Source organism: Bufo gargarizans, chromosome 4 (assembly GCF_014858855.1).
Source record: "Bufo gargarizans isolate SCDJY-AF-19 chromosome 4, ASM1485885v1, whole genome shotgun sequence".
Classification (NCBI taxonomy): Eukaryota; Metazoa; Chordata; class Amphibia; order Anura; family Bufonidae; genus Bufo; species Bufo gargarizans.
Window position 1 is genome coordinate 199,426,678 of NC_058083.1, and position 8,589 is coordinate 199,435,266.

Here is an 8,589-nt window from a genome sequence, read left to right on the forward strand (position 1 = left end):
TTGAAAAACTCTTTGGTTGCTTTTGCAGTATGCTTTGGGTCATTGTCCATCTGCACTGTGAAGCACCGTCCAATGAGTTCTGAAGCATGTGGCTGAATATGAGCAGATAATATGGCCCGAAACACTTCAGAATTCATCCTGCTGCTTTTGTCAGCAGTCATATCATCAATAAATACAAGAGAACCAGTTTTATTGGCAGCCATACATCCCCACTCCATGACACTACCACCACCATGCTTCACTGATGAGGTGGTATGCTTAGGATCATGAGCAGTTCCTTTCCTTCTCCATACTCTTCTCTTCCCATCACTCTGGTACAAGTTGATCTTGGTCTCATCTGCCCATAGGATGTTGTTCCAGAAGTGTGAAGGCTTTTTTAGATGTAATTTGACAAACTCTAATCTGGCCTTCCTGTTTTTGAGGCTCACCAATGGTTTACATCTTGTGGTGAACCCTCTGTATTCACTCCGGTAAAGTCTTCTCTTGATTGTTGACTTTGACACACATACACCTACCTCCTGGAGAGTGTTCTTGATCTGGCCAACTGTTGTGAGGGGTGTTTTCTTCACCAGGGCAATAATTATTTGGTTATCACAGTTGTTTTCCGTGGGTTCCAGGTCTTTTGGTGTTGCTGAGCTCACCGATGTGTTCCTTCTTTTTAAGAATGTTCCAAACAGTTGTTTTGGCCACACCTAATGTTTTTGCTATCTCTCGGATGGTTTTGTTTTTTCAGCCTAATGATGGCTTGCTTCACTGATAGTGACAGCTCTTTGAATCTCATCTTGAGAGTTGACAGCAACAGATTCCAAATGCAAATAGCACAGTTGAAATGAACTCTGGACCTTTTATCTGCTCATTGTAATTGGGATAATGAGGGAATACCACACACCTGGCCATGGAACAGCTGAGAAGCCAATTGTCCCATTAATTTTGGTCCCTTAATAAGTGGGAGGCACATATGCATACTGTTGTAATTCCTACACCGTTAACCTGATTTGGATGTAAATACCCTCAAATTAAAGCTGACAGTCTGCAGTTAAAGCACATCTTGTTTGTTTCATTTCAAATCCATTGTGGTGGTGTTTGTATAGAGCCAAAAATGTTAGAATTGTGTTGATGTCCCAATATTTATGGACCTGACTGCATGCTTGAGCGCCATGCTCGAGTCCCCATCCCGCACATTTTGCGGCTGCTAGGCAGCCAAAAAATGTGCTGGTAAGTACTGCCATCACTGTAATGCCAGTAGTTATGTTGGCTACTGGCATAACAGTGATTGGCTGGCCAAAACGCGTCATCGGGTGCTATATAGCCCCCGATGCTGCAGGTTCAGCTCATTGCGAGTCAGGGAGAGCTGCGCTTAAGAAGGGACAGATATTGTAGGGAGATTGTGATCGCAATATATTCCAGTGAATAACGTTTCAAAGACCCAAAAGTCCTTTTTTAGGACTATTGTGTGTGGTGGCAGCAATTTAAATGTGCAAAGTAGTACTCAAATTTATAAAAATTTTTATACTTTGTGAAATAGCGATTATTTTGCTATATAGAATGTGTCTGCAGTGACTTGTGACATCTGTGCAGCAATACCTTCTGTGTGTCAGGGGCAGAGATAGGAAGAATATTAGTGAAAACAATAATTTTTCTCCCATAACCTATCAATTGTAATCCGTGAATTATGTGATCTGCGCTTCAATACCTTGTGTGGTTGTCAGGCCCAGATATAGGGAAAAAAATTTAAATACAGAAAACAATTTTTAGCCCATAATCTATCCACAATTTTGCTGTCAACGGTGTAACCCGTGAATTGTGTGATCTAAGCCTCAATACCATGTGTGGTTGTCAAGCCCATATATAGGGAAAAATATAAATATAAACTACATCAGAAAACAGTGTCTATACCGCAGCTTCCAATAATCTGGGCCTAAAATAGTGTCCATATTCTGTGGTGTTCTGTGACATATACAGTACGCCATCCGAAAACTGTTTCTTTTGCGTAAATTTAAATAATCAGGGGCCAGTCCTCATTTACTGTCTCTGTAGTGTGTGTAATACACATCCGTGACATATACAGAACTCCATCCGAAAACTGTGTCTTTAGTGTAAATTTAAATAATCTGGGCTCAATCTAGTGTCCAATTCATAGTGTGTGGCTTTCTGTGACATATAAAGTACGCCATCCAAAAACTGTTTCTTTAGGGCAAATTTAACTAATCTGGACCTAATCTAGTGTCCATAGTGTGTTGTTTTATGTGACATATACAGTAGTCCATCCGTAAACTGTTTCTTTAGGGCAAATTCCAATAATCTGGGCCTAACATAGTGTTTATATTCTGTGGGTTTCTGTGACATATACTGTCCTGTATCCGAAAACTGAGTTTGTATTGAAAATTCTAATAATCTGGGCCTAATCTAGTGTCCATAGTGTGTGGCTTTCTTTGATATATACAGTATACCATCCGAAAACTGTTTCTTTAGGACAAATTCCAATAATCCAATAATATAGTGTCCATATTCTGTGTGTTTCTGTGGGTAAGTGTTCCACAGTATGGCGCTTTTTTGATGAACGTGCAGACTACAAAAGAGTGGTAGTTTGCAACCTGTGCCGTACTAAAATCAGCCAAGGCGTGAAGACTAGCAACCTCCACCACCAGCATGATCCGCCACATGGCATCCAAGCACCCTAATAAGTGGGCCGAACACCTGGGTCCACAATGTGGGTCTGAGGGTCACATCACTGCCTCCTCTTAAGCATGCATGGGAGAGGCATAAGGCCATCCTTCATATAAGCTAGGGCCAGGGGCTATTCATATTATTCAGTATATTGGGCAGACTAGATGGGCCAAATGGTTCTTATCTGCCGACACATTCTATGTTTCTATGTTTCTATGATCACCATGGTAGGCACAGAAAAGAACATCAAAAGTTGATAGGCAACAAATGGATTGCGCCGTCACTGGGACGTGCAATTGCCCAGAGGTTATCTAGAGTCACCAATGCGGCAGCAGGCCCTCATCCCTAAGGTTTTAGATGGTCAGATCAGCAGGTAGGCACAGAAAAGAACATCAAAAGTTGATAGGCAACAAATGGATTGTCGCCGTCACTGGGACGTGCAATTGCCCAGAGGTTATCTAGCGTCACCAATGCGGCAGCAGGCCCTCACCCCTAAGGTTTTAGATGGTCAGATCAGCAAGCCCTTGCTCCAAATGTTATTGAGAGTCACCAGCAGGCCATCAATCCTAATTTTTCAAGGGTGTGTATGATGCCCGCCTTTATGTGTAACAAAGGGTGTTTTAGGGTGCCCGATCCTTGTAATTTTTGGCAGCCCTTTCACTTATTGCATAGGCTTTATGAGTGTAGGAGTTCCACTACCTGAACAATTGTACAACAATGTGAATGAGGCCCTCCTTTATCTTCGGTTTGATGTGTATTATTGTCAGTCTGTAAAACTGGCGTACTACTCAGACAACATCGTTCCCAGCAGCGACCTGGGAGTCCAAGATGCATCCAGACATCCTCCCCATGCTATTCCTGAACCATTTTGTGGTGTTTCCATCGTTTTCTGACCTTTTCCTATGAACTAGGCACCCCCCCTCTTCAAAGCAGGGGGTTCCTGGTTTAATGCTTGGGTTCTCCCATTGACTTCCATTATACAACATCCCGATGTATTCGGCCAGAGCACCCGAGCACCCGAGTACTTTGGTCCTCGATCAACACTAGTTTTATCCGTAGTTTGGCACATTTTCTGGTACTGAAACTTCTGGTATACCGAAACAGGAAAGATTTTTCTCTTCTTTGTCTTCTATTTGGTGGAAAATTAAAAAAAAAAAATTATAAAAAATTGGCAAAAAGTATAAACGTATGGCTGACAAGAGACATATGAGTGGTCCGGACCTGAGAATGGGTGACTCTATTTCATTGTCCACAAGAAAAATTTTGTTTTGGAAGTTGGGGCCAAGGTTTATTGGGCCATATAAGATCTCTTCTATTATTAATCCGGTTGCTTTTCGTCTTGAACTTCTGCAGGCTTTAAAAATTCATAATGTTTTTCAAAAATCATTACTGAAAAGATATGTCAAACCTGCTGAACTCTCATCGTTACCTCCGGCTCCGGACTTGGTGGGTGGTAATCTTGAATTTCAAATTTCCAGGATAGTGCAGAACTCATGCACTCTAAAGGTTACAGTCCAGAGGAAAGAATGTGGGTTCCTGCGACTGATGTTAATGCCAGTTGCCTTGTGAAATCCTTTCACAGGGTGCATCCTGGTAAAGTCGTTCCTGGGTGTCCGGAGGTCATCTGTAGAGGGGCAGGGGGGTTACTGTCACAGTCCCTCCCATGACAGAGGTGAGAAGATCGGAGAGACTGGCGGCACGTGAGTGTATCTGACAGTCTCTCTGTTATTTTCTTTCAATGTTATGTTTGGTAATGACCACACCTCTTGTGAGGTGCAGCTTGTAGTCATTACTAAGGCCCTATTTAGTTCTGACTTACACTGCTTACCATGTGGTTGATATTTCCTGCTGGAGTTGGTTGAGCTGGTGTGTTTTTCCTTTGGATCTCCTGCTCCTCCATTCTACTTTAAGCTAAGTGCATTTGTCTTGCATTTTGTTGTTTGCTTGTGTGTGTTGTTGTCTAGGTCTCAGGGAGACACTGGTTCCTTTATTTGAGAAGGAACCAGTAGTCTCATTCCCTGCCACCATTCCTAGGGCCTTCCAGGGTCTTCAGTGCCTAGGTTCCAATGTATGAGTATTTCCACCTTCACAGTCTACTCATACTGGCAGGAGTCAGGGTGAGGTCTAGGGATTCCTATGAGGTCACCATCCTTCTCCCTTAGCTTTGAGGCCCAGATTCCAGTCTATTCCTTCTGTGTGGCATTTGGTGTTATCCCCTCCCCATTACCCGTGAAAGTGATATAAAAGATCCAGAGATAGGAGGGTTGGTTGAGACATCAACAGAGTCCTCATTGTCGCTTTCTGTATCTGACTATGTTTGTAGCAGTGCAGTTTGATGCTCCTTTAGTAATGGGAGCAAGACCTCTAGGCTCCTTATTAAGCTGAATAACTCTCCTTCACATATGAAATCTTCACCGAATGGTGGTACTTATGGTACCATTTAGAAGCGCAAGACACTCTGAGTCTTGTAAAAAGCGAATCACAGCAGACAATTGCCAATTTATTGTACAAACTTCAAAAAATGGCAAAATAAAACACAGACCAGAAAAACTGTCAGTAATAAGAAAAAAATAAAAATAACATATAAGTAGAAAGAGGCTGGCATGAGGGAATGAGAACAGTGTAGGTCATAGTGACACTAAGTCCTTTGTACAGTCTCCTCTTAAGCATGGACAGGGGACAACCCCAACTCTATATTGAAGATTGTGATCTCACCTCAATGGCTGCGGTTGTTCAACTTAACCCCTTAGGGACCCATGACGTATCGGTACGGCATATATCCTGAGTCCTTAAGGACCCATGACGTACCGGTACGTCATGAGTTTAAAGTGAGATTGTGGCGCCCCAGGGGTTAATCCGCACAGGATGCTGGCTGAAATAATTCAGCCGGCATCCTGTCACAACGCTTGGGGGGGTCATATGACCCCCCATATCGGCGATCGCAGCAAACCGCAGGTCAATTCAGACCTGTGGTTTGTTGCGATTTCTGCTGTTTCTGATCGCCGCAGTCCTTGACCGCGACAATCAGAAACTTTGGTGTGGCACAAATATATATGTATCACCCCCCCTGCATCCCTGCATGATTTTAGGTGGGAGGTGCAGGGGGGGTGTTGCGGGCGGTGCGGGAGGCGGGCGGTGCGGCAGGCGGGATCGCGATCCCCCGCCCGCCTCCCGCCGAATAATCGTTGGCTTCTAGTGGGTATGCCAGGGTGTCAGCACATTGCTGACACCCTGGTATAAACGGCTGACATCCGTGAATGGAAAGAGTTAACAGTAAGATGCGGCTCCCTCCCTCTCCCATCGGAGGGCTGCTGTGCCTTTGCAGCCCCCCAAAAGGATGGGGTGATAGAGGGAGGGAGCCCCAGTCCTTACCCTTCCCCGTCTGCGAAGTTGTGGCCACAACTTCACAGCAGGGGAAGGTTCCCATGGCAACAGGACGCCTTCTCAGGCGTCCTGCTGTCCATGGTGCTGAACAGATCTATGCTAAAGGCATATATATTGTACTGTACTGTATTATACAGACATCAGACCCACCGGATCTTCAAGAACCAAGTGGGTCTGGGTAAAAAAAAAAGAAAAAGGGAAAAAAAAAGTGAAAATAAATAAACACATTTATCACTAATTAAAAATTAAAAAAATAAAATTCCCTACACATGTTTGGTATCGCCACGTCCGTAACAACCTGATCTATAAAACGGTCATGTTACTTTCCCCAGAAGGTGAACGACATAAAAATAAAAAAATAAAAACTATGATAAAATTGAAATTTTGCCCACCTTACTTCCCAAAAAGGTACTAAAAGTGATAAAAAAAAGTCGCATGTACGCCAAAATAGTGCCAATCAAACCGTCATCTCATCTCGCAAAAAATGAGACCCTACCCAAGATAATCGCCCAAAAACTGAAAAAACTATGGCTCTTAGACTTTGGAAACACTAAAACATGATTTTTTTTGTTTCAAAAATGAAATCATTGTGTAAAACTTACATAAATAAAAAAAATATACATATTAGGTATCGCCGTGTCCGTATCGCACGGCTCTATGAAAAAATATCATCCCGCAAAAAATGAGACCCTACCCAAGATAATCGCCCAAAAACTGAAAAAAACTATGGCTCTTAGGCTATGGAGACACTAAAACTTTTTTTGTTTTAAAAATGAAATCATTGTGTAAAACTTACATAAATAAAAAAAAAAGTATACATATTAGGTATCGCCGCGTCCGTGACAACCTCCTCTATAAAATTACCACATGATCTAACCTTTCAGATGAATTTTGTAAATAACAAAAAAAAAACGGTGCCAAAAAAGCTATTTCTTGTTACCTTGCCGCACAAAAAGTGTAATATAGAGCAACCAAAAATCATATGTACCCTAAACTAGTACGAACAAAACTGCCACCTTATCCCGTAGTTTCTAAAATGGGTTAACTTTTTTTGGAGTTTCTACTCTAGGGGTGCATCAGGGGGGCTTCAAATGGGACATGGTGTCAAAAAAACCAGTCCAGCAAAATCTGCCTTCCAAAAACCGTATGGCATTCCGCTGTGTGCCCGTACAGCGGTTTACAACCACATATGAGGTGTTTCTGTAAACTACAGAATCAGGGCCATAAATATTGAGTTTTGTTTGGCTGTTAACCCTTGCTTTATTACTAGAAAAATATTAAAATGGAAAATCTGCCAAAAAAGTGAAATTTTGAAATGGTATCTCTATTTTCCATTAAATCTTGTGCAACACCTAAAGGGTTAACAAAGTTTGTAAAATCAGTTTTGAATACTTTGAGGGGTGTAGTTTCTTAGATGGGGTCACTTTTAGGGAGTTTCTACTCTAGGGGTGCATCAGAGGGCTTCAAATGGGACATGGTGTAAATAAACCAGTCCAGCAAAATCTGCCTTCCAAAAACCAAACAGCGCACCTTTCACTCTACGCCTCGCTGTGTGGCCGTACAGTAGTTTACGGCCACATATGGGGTGTTTCTGTAAACGGCAGAGTCAGGCCAATAAAGATACAGTCTTGTTTGGCTGTTAACCCTTGCTTTGTTAGAGGAAAAAATGGGTTAAATTGGAAAATTAGGCAAAAAAATGAAATTCTCAAATTTCATCCCCATTTGCCAATAACTCTTGTGCAACACCTAAAGGGTTAACAAAGTTTGTAAAATCAGTTTTGAATACCTTGAGGGGTGTAGTTTATAGAATGGGGTCATTTTTGGGTGGTTTCTATTATGTAAGCCTCGCAAAGTGACTGTAGTGGTCCCTAAAAATTGGGTTTTTGTAAATTTCAGAAAAATTTCAATATTTGCTTCTAAATTTCTAAACCTTGCAACATCCCCAAAAAATAAAATATCATTCCCAAAATAATTCAAACATGAAGTAGACATATGGGGAATGTAAAGTCATCACAATTTTTGGGGGTATTACTATGTATTACAGAAGTAGAGAAACTGAAACTTTGAAATTTGCTTATATTTCAAACTTTTTGGTAAATTAGGTATTTTTTTATGCAAAAAAATATTTTTTTTTAACTTCATTTTACCAGTGTCATGAAGTACAATATGTGACAAAAAAACTATCTCAGAATGGCCTGGATAAGTCAAAGCATTTTAAAGTTATGAGCACTTAAAATGACACTGGTCAGATTTGCAAAAAATGGCCAAGTCCTTAAGGTGAAATAGGGCTGAGTCCTTAAGTGGTTAAAGGTGTAGGCCCCGGCGGCGTCATGTGAGGCGACAGGGTCCCCCTGTGATGTGACTCGACTGTAGCTGGCTAGAGGTGTTACCGCAGGGGCCCATGCACTTTTGGGCAATATATCTAATGTTCGTAAACTGCAGATCCCCTGTTCAGTCTCTCCTTAAATATATACAGTATTTATTATATTTTTTTTTTTACATGTGCGTCATCAGTAGGGATGAGCGAACTCGAACTGT